The following is a 22,894-nucleotide window of genomic DNA, read 5'->3' on the forward strand; positions in this document are numbered from 1 at the left end:
CTTAGGTTTCTACGGTGCTCTTGTTTCACTTAATTTTCTGGATTTCCAAGAAAGTTTCAGGACCTGGTTTGGTGAAAGACTTTGAAGGGACTGAGAGGATAAGAAAAATGAGAAGCAATTTCTTCATAGCAAGACTTCTCAGTGTAAAGATCTCACCAAGAAATAAGGACAATTGGGTATAGGTAGGGGTTTTCCTTAAAAATCTTGATCTTGGTTCTTTCTGGCAAAGTAAGATGGGTAGGAAATCAAGCCAGAAATTCAAAGACACAATGCATAGCTTTGTTTGATTTAATTTGGTTTATTTATCAGCAGTTAAAGCCATGGATAGTGGGGAAAAATTTGCTTTTGAAGAACTATTCACTGTAACCCACCTGAAAACTACCTAGAAATGTCAGAAACCCAGTGGGGTGGTTTTTCCACTGAGCACCAAGCTTACGTGCCTGGGACTGTTCTTCCTGTTCTACAGCTGAGAACACTGAAGTAGGGAGCTCTGGTGATTTGCCTGAGATCTCAGAGCATGTGAGAGGAATCTAGTGGACCTCGAAGATTCCAAATGCTTTCATTGCAGCTGGTTGTGGGAAGGGGGAAAGATGGAGGGGGGAGCAGAGAAAAGGAAAGAGAGGGAAGGAGAGGGAGAGAAGGAAGGGAGGGGGAGAAAAAGGAGGGAGGGGAAGAGAGAGGGAAGACGGGAGAAAGATAAGAGACCGATGGAATCCAACTGTGCTGGGATGCAGAGGGAACTCAGGGAGCCTTAGCTTTCCCTTCCCAATAGTTGCCTTACAAGGTTGCTTCAGAGAATAAACTATAAAATGGTGAAGTGATGTAGCCCGTTGCAGAGAAATGCTTCCCTGTGCAGACTTGAGGTAGGGCAGTAAGCTTGGCAGTCCTCCAGCTGTGTGACCTGGAGCAAGTTTTTGCCCTTCTCTCCGAGGATCAGTTTCCTCACCCATGAAATGGGGCTAAGAATAGCCTCGACCTTAGAAATGATGTGCTAAGAAGCTGACACTTACTGGGTGACCCATCAGAAATACATCCATACCTGTGATTAAGGCTACGATGCCTATTGAGAATTTAAACATACAACGCAAATAAACATTATTGTCACGATTTGCATGAGATAGATGTATACAAGGAAGCAGCTGTATTTTAGTCTAGGAAATAAGGAGACTATTGACCAGAGGACAAGGGAGAGGGTGTCACTGTTTCATGGACAGTGGCCATCAACACCTCTGGCAGAGAGGCAGGCACAGCTTGGGAACCCTGGGAGCTCTCAGAAGCCACTGCTGGAAATTTCCCCCACCTGGCCTGGGCCTGCTCACCTTCTCCTCCAGGTAGGGCTGCCAGATAATTTAAAAGGATGCCTAGTTAAATTTGATTTCAGATAAGTAATGAATACTTTTTTAGTTGAAATATGGCTCATGCAATATTTGGGATATATTTCCAGTAAAAATTTGGCATTTATCTGAAATTCAAATGTAACCAAAACATCTTATCTTTTTATTTGCTAAATGTAGAAACCCAGCCTCCAGGGAGAAAAGCAGCTTCCTATTCCATTGACTTTTTGTTATAATTTCTTTTCTGATTATGAAAATAATACGTGCCTCTTGTAAAGTCTAGGAAATACTAAAGTACATGGAAAAGAAAATAATAATTCATTTTGTAATACTATGAGCTAATGTTTGAAAGTCTCCAATACTTGAAAATATTTGAAAATTGTGGCCTATTTCCTTGTAGTCTACCCAGTTGAGATGATATTTTACGTATGGACTTTATATTTCTTTGGTCTAACATTATACATAATCTCCCTGTCACCAACTGTCTTCTCCATTGAGTTTTGTTATGCAGCATAACCACCTTTCCTTCTTGCTGAAGTGGGTGGTTTCCAATGTGCATATCTGTACATAACACTCTGTCCACACGTCTTCAAATAATCTCTCAAGTGGCTTTTCAAATTATTCCAAGATATATATGTATATATATAAAATCATGGCAATTTGAAAGTGATAACATTTAATATCTCACGGCGACTTTTTTCTAAAGCTCTCATGGGTGTAGTCAAAGCTTCCCTCCCAAGGCCAGCTGAGCAACCCTGCAGAAGTTCCACCTGCTCCCACAAGATGATGTTCCACTGGGAGTGGGGAAAGCCAGTGCCAGCCTTTGTTCCTCCCTGAGCCCACAAGCACTCGATTCTGCAGAAGATCATTGGCTTGAAAAACACAAAATTAAGATCTCCAAGATGGCGCCTTGTTTTCCAAGGTGGGGAGAATAGACTTTAGGTGTCTTCCACCTAACAGGCTGGGACACTCGAAGAAGAGTTCACCTCCCTTTTGAGACAGTCCTCAGACTAGTGGTTCTCAACCCCAGCTATACACTCAAATCACCGAGGAGGTTTTAAAGCTGCCAGACCTCCCAGCCCCACCCCAGGCTAGTCAATACTGACTGACCTCTGGGGCAGGGGTCTCAGGATCAACAGCTCTTTCTAGAGTTTCCTGTGTGACTGCAGTGGACAGTTGGGGTCGAAGACACCTGTGTTAGACTTTGATGCTATCACTCACAGGGAGTCAAACCAGAGGAGGCTGGACAACAGAAGGATGCTGGGGACCTACCCAGAGCTGGGGCCTCAAGGTCGCCATGCCCTTGAGTCCACCCATGTAAGGAGCCTGTCTGCTGGTCTCAGCAGGCACAGCTTCTCTTCAGGGCCTCCACCAGAATCTTCCTTGTGCTGGGAAAGTGGCCTGGTCCTCCTGAGGCCTAGCTCAAGTGCCACCACTTTCCCCAGGTAGCTCCTCCCTCCCACCCCACCCCTAAGCCTCCCCATCCCAGCAAGCAGTTAGCATGGCCTTTGCTGAGCCCCTCCTGTCCCCAGCACTCAGCTCAAAGCTGGGCCATGGAATAGAGCTGAGGCTGCTTCTCTTTTATCACTTGGCGGGCCTCTCCCCACTTCATCTGAAGAGACAGCTTCAAGGATCAGGGCACGCAGCTTCCCCTGAGGATGGAGAGGTCTGTTTTCTGAATTGCAGACGTCATTTCTGGACTAACTTTTGCTCTGTGGGAAGCCAGAGCCATTCGTCTGATCATTCAGTGTCTTTTGCAGCAGGGACACCAACCCATCCTAGGATGGTGCGCACTAGACAAGAGGGGGACTTTATGACTGTTGCCAGGGGCCAGGCCCAGGGAAGCCGGGGTTCCCAGAGGATGCTGTCAGGGGCTGTCTTAGTCAGTTCCGACTGCTTTAACAAAACACCATGGACTGGGACGCTTAAACAAGAGACATGTATTTCTCGAAGTTCTGGAGGCATGGAAGTTCAAGATCAGGATGGTTGGGTTGTGGTGAAAACTCTCTTCCTGGTTAACAGACACCTGTCCTCTTGCTGAGTTCTCACACACTGGAGAGAGAATAAGCTTTGGTCTCCCCTTGTAAGAACACTGAGCCCATCATGGGGGTGCCACCCTGTGACCTCATTGAAATCTAATTACCTCCCAAAGTCCTCACCTCTAAATACCATCACATTGGGGGTTAGGGCTTCAACATATGGATTTTAGGGGGACACATTCAGTCCATAGCAGGGAACATAGGAGAAGTTAACAGGGGAGAACCAAAACATCTCAGGAGAACAGCCACAGGTTTGGGAAACGGCAAGCCATGTAGATGGTCCCTCACCAGGCAGGGTTGCTGGGGTGAGCATGCCATGATGATGGGAGTTGGAGTAAGGCAGGGGCAGCCCCTTGCACCTCTCATCTGGGACCTCCCGAGTTATGTGAGGAGATGAGAGAGGACAGAAGGGCAGCCTCTCATTTGGGGGAGTGAGGGGCCGTAGGGGCTGTCACTTACTGGGTTCCTTAATGATACCTCCCAGGAAGGTCCAACTCCCCCTGTCTGCCATACCTATTTGCCAATCAGGAAACATGTAATGAGTGCCAGTTATGCCCCAGGCTCTGTATAGTGAGCAGGACATGCAAGTTTTCTTCCTTGTGAAACTCACACTCCTGAGGGGAGGAAAGGCATCACAGTCACACAGGTGCACAGGCCTAAATGTGAGGTGTGCACATCTTCATCCCTTCCAGCTGCGTTCACCCAATGGGGCACCAGGCGGGACTGAAGGTGGAGGAAGGAGGGAAGTGGGCTCTGGTTCCCCTGGCTCCCTGCCTGCTGCACACCTGGGCTGCTGCATCCTCTATAGAAGGCTCTGCTCCTGTCCCCCCCAACACACCCTGCCCCACCGCCAGCTGCATCTGAGAACCCCGGACCAAGAGAGATAGAGTTCCCCCAGCATAATTTAGCCCTGCTAGCTCAGAGGACCGCCCCACCCCTCAAGGCTTCCCCTAACCCTGGCCCACATCTTGTAGGCAGTCCCTTCATTGAACCCTCATCAAATTACCCAATTTAAATATACCATCTGTTTCCTGCTGGGATCCTGCCCGACCCAGTGACCTAGTCTGGGAGGTCAGGGAAGCTTTCAGAGAAAAGGATGTTTGAGCTGAGCTCTGAAGGATGAAATTCCAATTGCTCTTAAGGGGTGGATCCAACATGTGTGTTTGGTCAGTAAGGGGGAGGTCCTGGTAAGCTCGAGGCTACAGTGAGGGGGGTTGCAGGGGGCAGCAGAGGACCCCATGAAGCCCTCCCCATCTTAGCCGTGACTGGCCAGGGCATCACTGAGCCTGGTCGCAGCTGTAAGGAAAAAAGGGCAGCAACTCTCATTCCTGAAGCATCACTGCAGACGCCAAGAGTGTCTGGATCCCCACACCTTCCGTACAGGTAGACCCAGAGGAGGCCAATGTCTGGTGCTCTGGGTTATGAGGGATGCTCTCTGAAAGGCCAAGGCAAGCAACAGGACAGCATGAACTCAAATTTGGGGGACGCTGTGGGAAGCTCTGAAGCCCTTGCATGGATTTAAGTTTGCCTCCCTGAGTTGGTACCTCGGTCAGGTGTGAGTTAGAACTAGTCACATAGACACATATTCCAAAGTCCATTTCATCATCCTAAAGTTTCGTTATCTCGGTGTATCAGTTTCCAAGGGCTGCTGTGTAACAAATTACCACAAATTCTGTGGCTTAAAACTATGGACGCTTATTCTCTCACAGTCCCTGAAGCTAGAAGTCTGAAATCAAGGAGCCCTCGGGCCTTGGGGCCTTGCTGCTTCTGGAGGCTGAAGGGGAATATTCGTTCCTTGCCCTCCTCAACTTCAGGTGGCTGCCGGCTTCCTCGGTTTGTGCCAATCACTGCAGTCTTCGAGGTCAACGTTCTGCTCAGTCTTCAAGGCCAACATTCTGCTCAGTCTTCAAGGCCAACATTCTGCTCAGTCTTCACATCACTTTCTCCTCTGTGTGCGAAAAATCTCTCCCTGCTGTCCAGCCCAGGTTGACAGAAAACAGCTGCCTTCCACTGCAGCTGCTGTTCCGCAGGGCGATGGATTATTGAGTGGGGGAGGCCTCCCAATCCGGAGAGCTTCTGAACCGTAGAATGGCTGTTCTCTGGGAAGTCCTTTCTCTGGAAATCTTGACCAGTCCGTGAGATTTCTAGTGGTCAGAGGACTTAGCCGTGGCTCTGTAGCCAGAGGGTTGAGGCCGTGATACGGTGACCTTGCAAAATTCACGACAATTCCTTGAATTATAAAAACTACTATCAAGATTGCCCTTGATACATTCTGTCACCATTTAGACAAGGAATGTAAAAAGAATAAAAATAACCCGATGAATTCAGGATGGTGGAAAATGTCATTACTGGTCATTAAAATTACAGGAAGCCTTGCTGACTCTCGCTCCCTCCCCAAGACTAACATGAGAACATGTTTTTTCTTCTGATGCAATAATTAAGTTTGCCCAAGAAAACATCTCTCTGTGCACACCTCAGGGCAGGGATAAATGAAGCCTTTAACTGATAAATGTGATCATCTCAGTTACTAAACTCTCTGGGCAGACAGGCTTCCCGGGTGGATTGACTGAGCAGTGATGTGGGGGGGATTCGGGGCGGGGGGCTCTGGAGAAGGGGTTAGAGCTTCCTGAGGCCCAGAAAGACTGACTTTGTTAAGAAATGGAAGAGGGTTGGGGATGACCTCTGTAGCTAGTGACAGCCACAGTTCTAGAACCAGAGCCTGAGGCCAAGATGCCAAGATGGAAATAACAGCTCGAAGTTTCATCAGCTGCCAACGGGATAAAGAGACACATTCTCCCACACGGAGCACAGACCAGGCGAGGGCCCTGTGCAGACACTGCAGATACACGGAGAGCAAACACAGTCCTCCCTGCCCGCACTGAGGTCTCATTGAATGGGGAAAAACAGATCTCAATCTAGGGGTCTCCCAGGGCACTCAGGAAACTGACCAGGACTGAGGGTCAGGTGGAGGATGCTCAGACTTGAGCGAAATAAAACTGGGCAGGAGTCCAGGGACTGTGGATCCATACACCAGGACAGAAACAGACAATTACTCAGTTGCAAAACATGCAAATGAGTAAAAAAAAAAAAAAAAAACAGGTTTAGCCTCATTAGCTATCAATGAAACAGTAAGTAAAAGCCTCCTAATGAATGATTTCTCTCCTCTGGAGGAATACTCAAAGGATGGGCAGTGTGTAATGAAGTGGGTCCTCCCTGCCCTGTGGGTAGAAGCGTAAACAGGAATGACCCTTTTGAAAAACAATTTGGCATCCTGTGCCGGCCCACGTGTATATTGTGACTCATTCTTTCCACCTTTGGGAATCTACTCTAAGAAACATTTCACCATACCAGAGGCTTAACGCTCAAAGGTATATACTGCAATGTTATTTACAAGAGCCGTAAGCAGAAGCCAAATTCTCCTCCTACAAGCACAGATAAACAACTTTTATGTCCCAGAATAGGCATACACACAACAGAATATTATTAGACCATTAAAATGAAATTAATAAAGAGATCAAAAATTTCAGTGAAACAATAAGTGAAATACATAAGATAGGAAATCATATTCATTTTTGGTAGCAATTATGTAAAAGTAAAATGTTGCATCAAAAAAAAGGAAAGAAATTTTTTAAGTGTTCAAATTGTGGTACTACAAAAAGCGTTTTTCTTTTTTTTCCCAGTATTTCCAAATTGTCTATAATGCGTATATTTTATAATAGAAAGAGCTTTTTTTTTTTTTTTTAAGGAAGAGGTTAACTCTATTTTAGTTGCTAAATGGAAGCCATGGTCAATTATCGTGGTCACTCTCCTTGTCACTGATATACTCCCTTCACTCACATACACACACAAACACACAAACTTTTTATAAGCAGGATGTGTGTGTGCAGTTACTCTGATTGAGGGGGTAGGGCGACAGCTGTACATGGTAGTTTCATCCTGTCTTTCTCTGGAAAACACACAAACGCTCAATCTGACAGGCCCCTCTCTGGGACCAGGGCAGGTCTTTGTGGAATGGTGGACCTGAAAGAGATTTTTATGCTACTGGGACTAGAGAAAAGATGCTTAAACCTTGTATTAGTTATCTATTGCTGTATAACAAATTACCCACAAACTTAAAATAGCAATCAATTATTACCGTACCATTTCTGTGACCCTGGATTCAGCCATGCCTTTTCTGCTTCTGACTCAAGGTATCCCACGAGGCTGCAATCAAAGTGTCCTGTCGGCCTGGGCTGTTGTCATCTCAAGGCTCACCTGGGGAAGATTCACTCATGGGGTTGTTGGCAGGATTTGGTTCCTCACTGGCTGTTGGCTGGAGACACCAGTTCCCTGCCAGATGGGCCCCTCCCTAGGGCCACTCACAACGTGGCTGTGATTTCCTCAGATGGAGGGCTCCTGAGAGTGACGTACTAGAAGGTGAGCAGGACAGAAACCAGTCTTTGTAACCTAATCTCGGAAATGACTCCTGTCACATTTGCCATTTTCTATTCAATACAAGCAAGTTTCTAGGTCCAGCCCACATTCAAGGGGAGGGGATCCGACAAGGACATGAATACTAGGAGGCCGGGTGCGTTGGGCTATCTTAGAGCTGCCAATCACAAACCTCATAAACAAACATTCTTTCCACATCTATGCTGTTTCTGTACTATATTAAAGTGAATTCAATGCACATCACTGCTCTTTTTCAACACCTTTCCCATTCAGTTCTCGCATCACAGGCATTGGTCTTCTGGCAGATTTTCAAGGATTAATATCCCTGAGTTCTTGCAAGTTTGAAAATATAGGATACTACTTAGGAGAGCAAGATCTGGCCTCAGACTCCTGTGTTCGAATCCTGGTTCTGCCATTTCAAGCTATGTGAACTTGGGAAGTTTATTTAATCTCCCTAGGTGTCAGGAACCTCATCTTTAAAATGTGGCTAATAATGGTACCTATCTTATGGGGTTTTTGAGATATTTAGATGAGATTATATGTGTAAACACTCACACAGGGTCTAGAATTCAGAAATATTGCCCATGGTATCATCATTATTACTTACTTTTAAATGCCAGCATAACTTGGTTAAATTCTTAAGTATTGTTTTATTCTCTAAAGATTATTATATTGCCTTCTAATTTTGAAAGATTATGCTGTGAAAACTGCTAGCAATTATTATGGAAATTTCTTTCCTTGTAGATGAATTTTTTTTTTTAAAAACCTGCGCATCCATTGAGTTTTTTCTTTGCATTCTAACTCCAGTGTCTCTATAGGAATGTCTCTCATTTTTAATTGTTCTATAACAATTTTTCTAAGTCATGAAATTTCAGGTAAATGTAGATCTTCCTTTATTTGAGAAAGGTTTCTTCACTATATTTTTATTTTTCAATTATATTTCTTCTGCTATTGTCTTGAGGAAAATAAATTATTTATATATTAGACAATATTTATCTGTCTTTCAACTCTCACTTTCTTCTAATCTATTTTAGCTCTTTATTTTTTCATTTCATTTTGCTTCATTTCCTCAATTCAGTCCTTGTCACTGCCTATATATTCAACAGTATCCAGTCTCCTTTTTGATGACTCTCATGTAACTTTTTTTTCTATAAAGTTTTTAATCTTATTGCTATAGGCTCATATTTTTAAAAATCTTTCATTGCTCTATCATCTCTTTTTCTAGCCCTCATACCTCTTTTTTGAGCTCTTTTATTTTAGAGGGGTGACATTTTCTTTAATTTTATTGATTTCATGGAATTGGTTTAAGTTCATTTGCTTGGATGGCATAAGGCTTAAGGTGTGTGTTTCTCACGTGCCCCCTGTCTTAATCTTTTCCTTCTTTTGTTGGTTTCCATATCTTGCATAGGTACCATGTTGATTTCTTTCTGGTCATTGCTTATCTTTGAGGGGAGTCCTATCTTCTTGTTCCAGCTAGTTGTTGAAGAAGAGCTGGTGAGCAGGCAGCTTGGTTTTGGCCTATGGTCTACAAACACATTCTCACTAACATTCTTCCCTGAAGAGATGATTGAACTAGGTCAGGAAATCTTCCAGACTTAGAGTGAAGCTCTTAATGTCATGGTTGTGTGCATAGGATTTATTTATGTATCTATATCCATATCTAAATCCATATCTCTAGCTCTGATTTCATGTTTACTTTCCTTCTGGTGACCAAGATCAGTAACTGAAAGTCAGTTGCCCTCCCCCTGGGGACGAAAAATTGTCCCTCACCATCTGCTTCTACAGGATGAAGTCAATGGCCACTGCAGTCGCTGACTTTCAACACACCCTGAAAGGATTTCAGGGCAGAGATCAGGAATGAGGCACTCTGTGCTCTGGGAAAAACTGGAAGAACAGGCCTGGAGATAGTTAGATATGTCCAGAAGATTTTATGAACCCAATTTCTTGCATCTTCTTATATCTAGAGAAGCACTAAAATCATTAATGGAAGCATCTGCTCCCTGTGACTAGCGGCGACCTTCAGCCAAAATGTGTGCTTGACTCCATGTATTCCCCCTACCCCAAAATCACATATATATTGACCTCCCTCCTTATGTCTTCAGAGCAGTTGCTCAGAGCTGTCTGAGAGCCTGTCTCCCAGGTCATAGTCTTCATTTTGCCCCAAATAAGACTTAACTCACAACTCTCACGTTGTACATTTCTTTTCAGTCAACACCTTCCTATTTTGGCCTCCACCTTGGTATGCATATTTTTGCAAAGACACATGTCCATGTGTTTCCACCATGTTTTCTCGTTAAACCCGGACTCCCAGCCCTCCTCAGGCCACGCTGCCCTCAAGAACCCTCCAGTGTCCCTGACCGTTGTCATTCTAAAGGAGGGGTCATTTGTTTGACCCTTCAGGCTGTGCAACTTGTTTTTGGAGGGCTGCGCAGGCTTCTTCTCCAATTGTGTCTCAAAGGTGTGCCTGATTTCTAGTTTCATCACATGTAATTTTTTTCTATTTTATTTCTCCTTAATGGTTCCAAATCATTTCAAAAGATAAAGGCAGAGACACATTCTTCTATCATCTTTACCTGGAATTTTCTTATAAACCCTCCTCCTAAGTAATTACACATCTATTTATGATCCAGATTTTAAAGAAAGGGCATAGCTTGCCATAAACGAATGAGGAGTACATTCCAACTAGAGAAACTAGAGACCCCTTGATCAGAGAAGTCCCCAGGCCTGCATGGTGTGAAAGCTAACCAGCAGGCAGAGAGTAAAGTGAGGCTGGGGACATGGAAGAGCTGTTCCTCTCAGCTGAGGGATTTCGATGGGTATGAAAAAGAATAAAGGAATAAATTCCACAGGAGAACTTAACATAACATTGCTGTTGCAGGTTTTAAAAAAATCTTCTGAATAGGGCCTTTCAAGATCTTTAGGGAAAGGCTGGGGTTTCCTACTCTTTGTAATTATTTCAACATTCTAGATCTCAGCACCCACCCCTGAGATTTAGAACAAGGAAAAATAGATGCCTCCCATCCAGTAAATCAGATCCTTCCCCAAGCAGAGATGATGAGCTCCAGGGTCCTACTGGGGCAACATGGCTAGAGCCAGACCACTAATTCCCCAGATCTTTAAAGTCTTGCTTTTTCCTTTGGCCTGGGGGCTGGAAACCTCTATAGACAGCTCCTGCCAGGCGAGCTCACAGCACAATTTTGTTCTTGCTTTATTCCAGACAGCAGAGAGATAGCATTCATCTTGCAAGCTCTATCTTTTGAATTTCATCTACTGCCTTCTGACTTATCAGCCTTTCCAAGAGATCTGAAATACTTCTGTATGCCATATATATATGGCATATATATATATATATATATATAGAGAGAGAGAGAGAGAGAGAGAGAGAGAAGTATGCCATATATATATATGTGTGTATGTATATATATATATATATATATATGTATATATATGTATGTATGTATATATATATGCCCATAAGAACCTCCCAGGCCAGCCTGGAACCTACCACATGTCCTGGCCCTCACTGCCTGTTGACTTGGGCTCTGTGTGTTTTACATTTTATTACTGGTGGCCCAGGCTACACATAAGTGTTTATGCTGGCAACAGGGAGCAGCACTTCCTGGGCTGCATTTCGGGGAGGAAAATCATGTTTCAGAGCTTTATTCTTTCTGTATGCTGTGAGTTTTCTCCTCTTAACCCTGTGTCAGGGTCTAAACAGAGCTTGCTTCTTGGGGTGAAAATTCCATTCTTACCCCCATGTCTGGCCTTTTTGGAAGACACACTAGCTCACTCCACCCGTGAAGCACTTTCCTCCCAACACAAGCATGGTGTAGTTGCTCGTGGGTGTGACAATTGTGTTCTCCAGACTTTCAAGGCCAGGGTCCCAGAAAGGTACTTGCATGTGAAATTGAGCTGTTAGCCACCAATGTTGTTGGCATTTGGGACCCTGATTTCCAGACTAGCTGCCGTGTGCAGGAGTCTCCAGCCGGTGTTACAGATGGTCTTCACTTGTGTTGACCCTAGTACCAGCCAAGTTCACCCCCCAAACAGCTAAGACATAGAAGAATTGGGGTAGGCACTTGGGGAGGAAGGACAAATACCAAGTCTACTAATGCAATGTTTTAAAATATCAACCGTCTCATTAACCGTCTCACACACACACACACTCTCTCTCACACACACACACACACAACTGAATGATTTGAGTGTAATTAGGCAAAACAGGATTACTTTTCATATTTCAACTGGCTAAAGACTGGGGCAGTTTGCAGGTTCCACACACAATTGGATGCACAGAGCTTGCTCTGAGCTGGGGATCTGACCAGTAGCTAGCTCTTGATCTGTGCTCTCCTTGGACCAGTGACCTGGAAAGCAGCAAGGGAGGTGCCAGTGGGGCCAGCTGGAAATGGCCTCTTTGTCTGCCTCTGGGCAGTTCCCACTTTGTACCACCCAGGGAGGTTTTACTTTCTCTGACTCCTTTGCTTTATCTCCACTCCTGACTCCAGTTTCATAGTAAGCATGGAAAAACTGAGCCACAGAGAAGTAAAGCCAGTTAGCCAGGCATTCAGCAAAGAGCAGGAGAGCCAGGTCAGAACCCAAGAGTGACCCTGTTGCCCAGGGGTCATGGAAAGAAGCCACCAAGCCTTGAGAATGCCCGGGAGACTGGGGCAAGAGGACATTTCATCCACTGAGTGTATGTCCTGCCAGAACGAGTAGGCTTTGAGCTTGGCCAATGGCAGAAGACCCAAGTCACATAAAGAAAGTCACTGAGCTGCTTCCAGTCTGTCTCTTCTCTTCAACAGAGGTAGACACAAGAGTATTCTGCCTCTCACTAACCTCTTGCTCACTCTTTGGCAAATCATGTGGATGGGAAAAATGCTTTGTAAGGTACATATGTGAGGTATCCTCACCATTTTCACTGTTGCCAAGCAACATAAGACAGGACCTGGAGAAAACCCTCATACCAGCTTTCCACAATCTACCTGGCAAGACCAGGAGACAATAGATTCCAGGCTGCAACCATCTTGTCCTTATCTCAGGGCCCTGTAGGCACATGTTACTCCTCACATCTAGAGAAGTCTAACCCCCTTTCTTGAAAATGGACTGGCCTCAGTGACTTGCCTGGCCAGTACAACATGGTGGAAGTAACATTCTAGAACTTCTGAGGCGGGGCCAAAAGAAGCCTTACAGCTTCTACCTGGGCCTCTTGGAAAACTTGCTTTTGCTCTCTTGGCGGCTCACTTCCATGCCACATGGAGAAGTCCCGGGTAAGTGTTTGGGTATTGACCATCCCAGCTGAGCTCCTAGCCCATGTCCTACATCCACAGCTGGCCATGTCAGTGAGCTGATTCGGAGGTCCAGCCTAGCTGAGCCCTCAGACACGCCAGCACAGCCTTCATCTGACAGTAGCAGCATGAGACAGCCTAAACAAGAACCACCCATCTGAGCCCAGAACAGAACCAGGAAGGATAATAAATTGTTGCTGTAAGCCATTAAGCTTTAAAGTGAAATATTTAACTGAAAGAGCTCTTTGCGAGCTACCTACAGGCATCTGGGCCTCCTGGTTCTCCTGCCTGAACCCTAGTGGTTGAACTGATCCATCATCTTCCTAGTGTGGCTTCCTTTCACTCTGTCCCAGGGCATCTCTCCCCACTTTCTGCTGTCCTTGCAGATTAGCTCAGGGGTCATCTTCAACTTAGGGCTCTTACTACAGGGACAACGCTGTCTGCAGGAACAAAGATGAGACAACAGAGTGACAAGCACAAGGAAGTGACTTCAGGTGGGTCCAGCATGCCCTACACACGCCAGTCCTAGGCTGAGGTGGTCACTTCCTCTTTAGATGATAAGCAGGAGAAGCTCCTGAAGAATTGCAAATGAACTCTAAGCTCCTTCTAACCATCACTCAAATCCCTGCCCCAGGAGCATCTTGGAGCAGAGCAGAGCGGGGGTCCCCACGTGTGGCTCTGTAGCCCGGAGCATTGCTGGCTCTGCACATCCAGGCTTCAGCCAAAGTCTGTAGTGTTTATCCCCTCCATATGCCTTCTCGGCTTTGGCCTTCACTGCCCTGGAGCGGGGAGACCGGCCAAAGTAAGGGCTTTCAGAAGAAGTGACTCCACAGACCGGTTTTCTGGCTCTGACATCTGTGAAAGCGCCACAGATGTTAGGGCTAATTAGCCACATTCGGTGAGACCAGGCCTATCAAACATCCCAGGCAGAGAGGTCGGCTCTGGGCTGAAAGGTGAGCTGTTTATTTAAGGGTGGTGGGTGGTCTCTGGCAGGACTTTCAGATTAACCTAAGCCCTCTGAAAATAGAAAATGCAGAGCTGGGCAGCCTGGGGTACCAATGGAGATAAGGGCAAACCAGGCGTGAGGTCCTCTTTGATTTCAGGATCTTCTGGGGGCAGGAGGTAAGGGGGAGGGAAGAGGAGCCGGGCAGAATTCTTTCTGTTTCCAACCAGAGACCAGAAGGGCAGGCTGTCTTGGGGCAGGAAAGATGTAGACATCCCCTACAGCCCCATATTGCATGTCTGGAGAGGAATTTTCTGAAGCATTTTGAACAACCCCACAAGCTCTCAATTGATTCCTGCCTATTTCTGGGAGCATCTCGAATATCAGGAAGATAAAATCCCAACCCCTGGAAATAATGCAAAAGGTAGTAAATAAGTCCAGGCTTCAGGGTTAAATACATCAGGATTCTAAGCCTGGCTCTGCCTCTTATTAACAGTGAGATGTTGAGCATCACGTCTATAGTCTCCTCTACCTTAGCTTTTCCCATCTGGAAAATAGGTATCCTACTGCCTTACCCTCCGTGTAAGGGCTGAGATGAACCACACACACAGTGCCCGCCATGGCACCAGTAAGAATCCCCTGACTTCCCCCACAACTCCATGTGCAAGACGCAGACATTTTACTAAAGGGCTTATCTCAGTGCACAGGATGCTCACACAGGCCCCTGGGAGGCAAATGTTCTCCTTAGCTGGCAGGTGAGGACACTGAGAGACTCAGTGTCAGCGATGCAGCTGGAGAGTCTGAGTGTGAATTTCAGTCCAGGTCCTGCTCATCAAAGCCCACGTTCTTGACGGCAGAGCTGTATTTTTGCCCACCATAACTGGGGTACAACAAACGCCATCACTGTCACCACCCCCGGGGAGGTCTGTGGTGCCATCTGTACGTTTCTGCAGGACCTTTGCTGCTTCTCCTATCTAAGGGCAGCCTGAGCCTCCAGGTTCCACAACAAGCCAAAGGGCTGCCTGCTGCTCCCTCCTCAGCCGTTTGGGACCCAACAGGCTAGACTGACTCTCTGGCAAGGGAAGGCCACTGTGACCCTCAGGCCCAGTTAAAACATGGCGGGAGGTGGCGGGGGGCAGCAGCAGTTTCTGACAGTCCTCAGCTCAGGCCTAAGCCAGAGGCTCAGAGCAGGAGCAGGAGCAGAAAGTAGGCTTCCCCAGCGCCCCTGCCCGAAAGGGCAGAGAGAAGAGGCCCTACTAGGCTGCAAAGAAGGAACATAAAACTGGGAGGGGCCTCTCCTTTTCCTCCTCCTCCTCCTCCTCCTCCTCCTCCTTCTCCTCCTCCTCCTTCTCCTCCTCTGCCTCCTCCTCCTCCTCCTCCTCCTCCTCCTCCTCCTCCTCCTCCTCCTCCTCCTCCGCCTCCTCCTCCTTCTCCTCCTAGGGTGCCCAGTCCAGTTCTCTGCCCCCTGGGAAGCCTCACCATTGGCAGGCAGAACACTCAGGCCTCTGTTGTCTTACAGGCCTCCAGGGACTAGGCTGGACCATCATGTGTGGAGACAGTCACAGCTGGTCGTCACTTGCAATGAAGCAAAATGACCAAAGGGCCTCTCCGCCCAGCAGGATCAGGCCTCCTTCAGGAGTCTCCAGGGAGCCTCCTGTCCTGGGCCCTCCAAGGCCTGGTACTCCAGGCTGGACTCTGCGTGGCCACCCAGAGGGCACATCCAGGGTGAGGCCCAGCCTCTGCTTCATGGCCCAGCTTATGGCTACTGATGGGCCTCAATAAAAACCCAGATGGCATCTTACCAGTGTGTCATGAAAGCCGAGCCATGCCTCTCAGGACCCTCGAAGGTCCTCCTGACCTTGGTCAACAGGCAGGGAACAAACGAGGGGTGGGGCTCCCCCCAGAGGCCCCTGGCAGGAAATTTGTAAATCACTGCTCTGCAGCTCAACCCTCGCTTTCCATACCCCGAGCTCTTCCTCAGCCTCTCATCATAGTAATAGTTAAGTAATAGTTAAGATGCCTGAGCTCTTTAGAGTTTATACCCTGCCTCACATCCTCTCTAGCACCCTGCAGGAAGGCATTATTGTTCCTAATTTGCAGAGGAGGAAGTAGAGACTCAGGAGGCCAGGTGAGGGGTCCAGGTCAGCAGGCCTCCAGCCGGCTCTTGCGCACGTGGAAATAGGCATCTCTGCGGGGACCTGGTGAACCACGTGGATTCTCAACTTCTCAGCCAGTGATCCCTCCGCTGCTGCCTGCTGTTTCTCTAATTTCCAGGCTGAATGATGGTGCTCCCTCTTGACCCACCCTCCATCCCACGCATGAAGATGAGGCGGGGGGATGTGCCCAGAATGTGATGCGTGGAGCCCAGCTCACCCGTGCGGGACTCAGGAACCGGGCGTGGCCCCTCGTTCATGTGAGGCTTCGGGCTCTCTGGATACCCTCCACCTGCCACTCATTTTCTCATCCTGGCAAGAATGGTCCAGACTGATGCTCAGCCCCTCACTGCTGAGACTCAGAGACATAGGATGGCCACGTCTCTTCTAGTGCTGGGTCCAAATTCCTGCTGCTGCCTTGCACACCCTCTGGGAGGCCTTTGGAAAGTCACTAATTTCTGAGCCTATTCCCTCCCCTGTAAAACAAGGATCCCAGAGATGTTGTGGGAATCAATGAGACGGGAGGGGTGACAGCACCGCATGTGTGCTGGGCGCACACTCAAGCCGGCATTCGTGCCGTGGCCTCCAGGAAGGGGTCTCAGCAGCTGGAGTGCAAGGACGGGGCCAGCACCGTGGTGGGCCGGGCTTGCTTCTGTACCAGAGGCCCAGGCTTCCCACCACACACCAAGTCACAGTGGGCCCAGCCACAACCTCCTTGGGACAACCTGGCCGGTGAGGCCTTCAAGCGTGGCACAGACCTAAGATGCATGTCCAATGAGCAGCACTGTGACGCCAAACTTTGTCAGGAGGTGTGGATGTATCACTGGAAACAGATGCTCTAGACCAAAGTGTCCTTTTCCTTCTCTGTCAGGCTCCCTGGACTTTTGTGACAATCCTACAAGACAATGCCAGGCAGTTGGGGCAAGGACACAAACAGCTCTCAGAGGTGAGGCTCTGCCTTCAGGGAGCCCCAACCACACCTCCCATGTCCTGACCCCTGGGCTGTGTGACCCCAAGCAAGTTCCTTAACCACTCTGTGTCTCAGTCCTCTTTTATGATATTAAGACAATAATAACACTAACCTCATGAAAATTAAGCTGTGAGGATTAAGTGAAATAATTAGAACAGCTCCAGCCATTCATCCATCCATCCATCCATTTATCCATCCATCCATCCATCCATCCATTCTCCCTCATCACCCTCTCTGAGACCCCTTAGGTGCCGGGTGCAGGAAACACATGGGTCCTAGCCCTGCCAGCCTGTCCCAAGTGGTTCTCTGGAAAGCAGACTCTGAGGCAGAGTTAGGAGTATAAAAGACTGGCTGGCAGGTACCACCTATGAAGGGATGTGGGTTTGGACAGGGAGAGGTCAGGCTGTGATGCAAATATAACCTGGCAGAGGCCAGGCCCACAGAGCTCCAGAGCAGGACCGTTAAAGGAGACCCCATTGCTTGGGGGAAGAGCTATGTCCTGGTACCGCACCTTGCTCAGTTGATGGAGGCTGCCCCAGGGGGAGTGTGATGAGTCTAGGAATCAGCGAGAGGCCATCGGGTCACCACGCCTCTCACAGCTGAGCAGCAGAGAGCACTCTCCTAAAGGGGGACCTGCAGTGTGTCTTGGAGCCTGCCGTGCCAGTCCTACAATGGAGGGTGAGACGCATGAGGGTGAGAGCCTCATACAGAGACAGGAGCTGGTGGGAGGGCAGGGTGCTATAAAGATGCCAGAGATGCCTGCCCTGGGGAGACAGCAAGGCTTCTTGAGAGTGATCGCTAAGCTAAGGGATAAATGGTGAGTGACAGGTGTCCAGCAGGCACAAGGGAGGAGGCCACTGGCCTAGGATCAGCACTGGGTAATGAGATGGTAGCTAGACAAGGCAAAGGCCTTGGGCTGTGGCTGTAGGACTGTTCTGGAGCCCAGACCTTGGCCCCTTCCCGGAGGCTGCTGGGAGCTTTCTTGTTCATGCTTTTCCCAAAACCATAAGAGCCTGGGGCTGTCCCAAGCTCCCTTCCTCTCCATCCCTATCATCTTCACCAGGAGTGTGGGACCAGAGCATGCAGGCCCCATAGTGGGGCTCTTGTTTCTTGCAGACAGCCTTGGCCTTGTTAGCCCAGGCCCAGGGGTGCTGGTTACAAAGGCAGGGCTTGTGACGGGGTGAGTTACCAGCTAAACCCAAACCACTGTGTTAACGCAGAGTGGGGGGAGCTATTGTTTTTGGCCTCGGGAGCCTGCTCACAAGCCAGGGTTGATTTCGGTCATATTCAGCCACTGAATACCCACGTGCTCCAGTTCCGCGGGTCCATTTGTCCTTTGGGTGAGCAAAGGGTTTGAGCATCAGCCCTGAGGGGCAGAGTGAGGAAGGGCCGGGGAGGCAGAAGCACCCTGGAGGGCCCTGCCCTTGTCTGAAATTCAAAAGATGCATCCAGCCCCTCAAAGGAAATTCTCCTGATCTCCTTTCCCCAGAGTGTTATCAGACCCGGGCCTGGCCCCAAACCGTGGATGGGAATAGTTCAACCCTGAGATCCTCCCGCCTCTGGCACAGCGAAACATCTACACTGCTACTGCTTTTTCTTCTTTCATTTGATTCCCCCTGGTAGCCCACAAGGCTGGACCGAAAGTCATTTTCAAACAAGAATCTCTTTTGTTTGCTGAGCATAAGTTCTCATTCCATTAGAAAAAAATATAGGGCTCCTTCCATCAGGTTTCTCTTGGAAACCTGGCCTCCATTTTGAGGCAAAAGCATTTTAAGAAATCAAGTTCCTAGAGACTCTCCCTGCCCGGCCCCATTTTAGCAGACACGCCTCTCGGACCCTGTTCAAGCCGAAATGGGCCCGCAGCAGCCCCTCACACTCTGCTGTGTGTGTAAATCCCCCAGGGGGGTGGTCAACACCCACATTCAGCTCTGGACCCTGGGGTGGGGCTCAGACCCTGCGTGTTTGACCAGCACCTGGGTGATGCCAACACTGCTGCGGCACCCGAGTGAGGGTTGAGGATGTGGCCAAAACCTTGCTCTCCAGAGGGTCCTCTGCTCAGACCTTAGAAGCCAGAGTCTTCATGACCCTCCTGGTAGAGCCATCAAACCCTCCCTGTCCGGCCACCCTGCAGAGAACATTGACAGGCCACGACCCACAGCGTGCAAGGAAAAGAACATCTACCTCCAGAACTTCCAGGCCACGGGAGACCTCAGAGTGGACCAGATGACGCAAGGAGGGGAGAGGTGCAGGGAGACAGGACAGGCAAGAACAGAGCCAGAGACCCAACGTCTAAGGCACTGGCAGGCAGGAAGGGAGTCTACAAAGGAACTGGAGAGGGAACCCACCAGGAGGGGTGGGAGCCCCATGAAGGAAGGGTCGCCGTGGAAACCAAGGGGGAAATGGTCCCCAAACTCCAATGTTGCAGAGAAATCCCAAAAGCTAAAGACTGAAGGGTGCCTCCTGATTGGTTTCAACAGCAAGTCTCTCACTCAGCTCGTAGGGCTGCAGCCCCCATCCCTACACAGCAGGAGAGGCATGGGCAGAGGCTGGGAAGGGACAAGAAATGTGGTCAAAAAGAGAGAGAGTCAAAGCAGTGACTGAGGAGGTGTGGGGACAATCGAGCCTCTTTTCTTTGTGATAAGGAAGAGTGAGGCAGAAACCAGCAAAGAAAAGAGAGTGTGGGAGCAAAAATGGGCCATCAAAGGGCAGAGCCCAGAAGGCTGGCACAAGAAGGTATGTAAGATACAGGGAGAGGAGGAGGAGGCCAGGCTTCCATCGTGCCTGCAAGGAAGGAGGGGAGGCCTCCTGCTGAGAGTGAACGAGAAGTTTGGAAGCAGCCGCTGTGGGGAATGGGCTTCCTATGGCTCTGGTGGACACACATTGGTGGGCTGATGTTCACCAACAGCACTGAACTGCCCCGATATCAGCTCTGAGAAAGGAGTGCCTGGCTCAATCCACAGCTAGGGTGTTGCCAGGGGGGGACTCAATCCAAGAAGAGTGATGCAGGAGATATGACGATACCTGCAAGAGAGAGGCTGCAGTGGTGCTTCACGGAGTCTAAGCAGGGGAGGAACAGAGGAAGGCAGGAGGGAGCCCAGAGGTAGGAAGAAAGCAGAGAAAGCAGGGGTCTGGGGCATCCGGTGCTGTGTTTCCAGAATGACTGATTGAGATAGGTATAAGGAAAATAGTTATGGAGAAAATGAGAATATTTAATTCTGGGTGATGGCACACATAGGTGGTATCACAATGACAGTAATTAGAGGTGATAGGGTAAGGAAGCGGAATCTAGGATGGTGGACACCTCCCCCAAGGGTGGCCACCGAGGATAATGACTACTAAGCCCCAGAGCTCAGGGGAGACCCATCCAGCACCGTGTCCCTGGCATAGGGACACATAGACAAGCACATACTCAGAGCAGCACTCTCCTCGTGCTGAGCAGACAGGAGTGGTGGTGACATCTGAGAACCAGCCCTCCACTAATTGAGAGAGGGGTCGCAGGTTGGGCCCGCAGTCAGGCACAAGGCACTATGGTCTCCGGGGGAAGCTCCAGGGTGTCAGCCTTGCCTTCCCAGGGCAAGGGCTATCTCTGGGCACTCACCTTGTCCATCCAAATGACCCAGCAACAAGGGAGGTACCACCAGCACACGCAGTGAATGTGAGCAGAGATAGGGCACAGGGTTTTGGAGCAACATTGTTTCGGAAAGAAACAAAGAGAACACAGCACAGGCAAGTTAAGCTCCCTTGTAGGGAAGGATTCCTGTACCTTTTATTCCTGCTAAAGAGTCTGATGATTTGTGTCCTCCACACTGGGCTTAAGTGCCAACATTAGGTCTCATTCAACTCTGTGCTACATAAGTGTTACATACATTGTCTCATTTAATGCTCATGACAGCCCTGAACTTGAAAAATGTGAACTGGCTTACATGCATTTCTGTACGAACACTTTTGCATATCCAGATATAGAAATACATAAGGACTCAGGCAGAAAACCCAGTTTAAAAACTCCCTTTCTCATCCAAACACCACTCAAGTGGGACGACTCGACATTCACATACAAAGAATGGATTCTGATCCCCCACTTCACAACATATACAAAAATTAACTCAAAATTGATCATTGACTTAAATATAAGAGCTAAAACTGTTACAATCTTAGAAGAAAACATAAGGGTAATTCATGATCTTGGCAAAGAATTTGGGACAGAATTCTTAGATATGCCAGCAAAAGTGTGAGCAACAAAAGAAAAATTAGATAAATTAGACTACATAAAAATTTAAAACTTTTGTATCAAAGAACATTATCAGGAAAATGCAAAGACATCCTATGAAATGGGAAATTTTTCACAAATCATATATCTGATAAAGGTCTAATATCCAGAAGAGCTAAAGAACACTTACAACTCAATAATCAAAAGACAAGTTGAAAATGGGCAAAGTAGGGCTTCCCTGGTGGCGCAGTGGTTGGGAGTCCACCTGCCGATGCAGGGGACACGGGTTCGTGCCCCGGTCCAGGAGGATCCCACATGCTGCAGAGCGGCTGGGCCTGTGAGCCATGGCTGCTGAGCCTGCGCATCCGGAGCCTGTGCTCCGCAACGGGAGTGGCCAATAAGTACATGAAATATGGTTGACATTGTTAGTCATTAGGGAAATCCAAAACAAAACCATAATAGAATATCACCTCACACCCACTAGGATGGCTATAATCAAAAAGTCATATGATAATGAGCTTGGCAAGAATGTGGAGAAATTAATTCTCATACCCGCTGAAGGGAATGTAAAATGGTGCAGCTGCTTTGGAGAACAGTTTGGCAGTTCTCAGAAAGTTAAACAGAGAATTACCATATGACAGAGCTATTCCACTCTTAAGCATATACCCAAGAGAAATGAGAACATCTATCCACACAAAATCTTGTACATAAATGTAGCTGCATTATTCATAAAAGCCAAAATATGGAAGCAACCTAAATGTCCACCAACGGATGAACGAAGAAGCAAATTTCGGCTTATCCGGAATAGTATTTAGCCATAAAAAAGAAATGAAGTACTGATCCACGGTGCAACTTGGATAAATCTCATAAACATTAGGCTAAGTGAAAGAATCCTGTCACAAAAGGTCACATAATATGTATTTCGGTTTATATGCTCTATCTAAAATAGGCACATTCGTAAAGACAGAATCCAGAGGATGGGAGGAGGACAGAATGGAAAGTGATTACTTAGGGAGTGTGGGGCCTTTTATGGCGTAATGAAAAACTTTTGAAGCTAGAGAGAGCTTATGAATTGCACAGCATTATAAATACACAAAACAGCACTGAATCGTACACTTTAGAATGGTTAATTGCATGCTATGTGAATTGCACCTGTCAGCAGTATGGCGAGGAGCTGCGTGAAGCTGGAAAGGACAGGCCATTTCTTTTTTTTTGCGGTACACGGGCCTCTCACTGTTGTGGCCTCTCCTGCTGCAGAGCACGGGCTCCGGACGCGCAGGCTCAGCGGCCATGGCTCACGGGCCCAGCCGCTCCGTGGCATGTGGGATCCTCCCGGACCGGGGCACGCACCCGTGTCCCCTGCATCAGCAGGTGGACTCTCAACCACTGCGCCACCGGAGAAGCCCCAGGACAGGCCATTTCTGAAAGGGACACGGCAGCGGCTCCCTTCTGGGCTGTGGACAGGTGGACTCTGGCTGCAGGTGAAGAAGGTCAAGACAGGCCTAGTCAGTTTTCCGGGGCCTATGGTGGTG

The sequence above is a fragment of the Tursiops truncatus genome, chromosome 16, assembly GCF_011762595.2.
Source record: "Tursiops truncatus isolate mTurTru1 chromosome 16, mTurTru1.mat.Y, whole genome shotgun sequence".
Lineage (NCBI taxonomy): Eukaryota > Metazoa > Chordata > Mammalia > Artiodactyla > Delphinidae > Tursiops > Tursiops truncatus.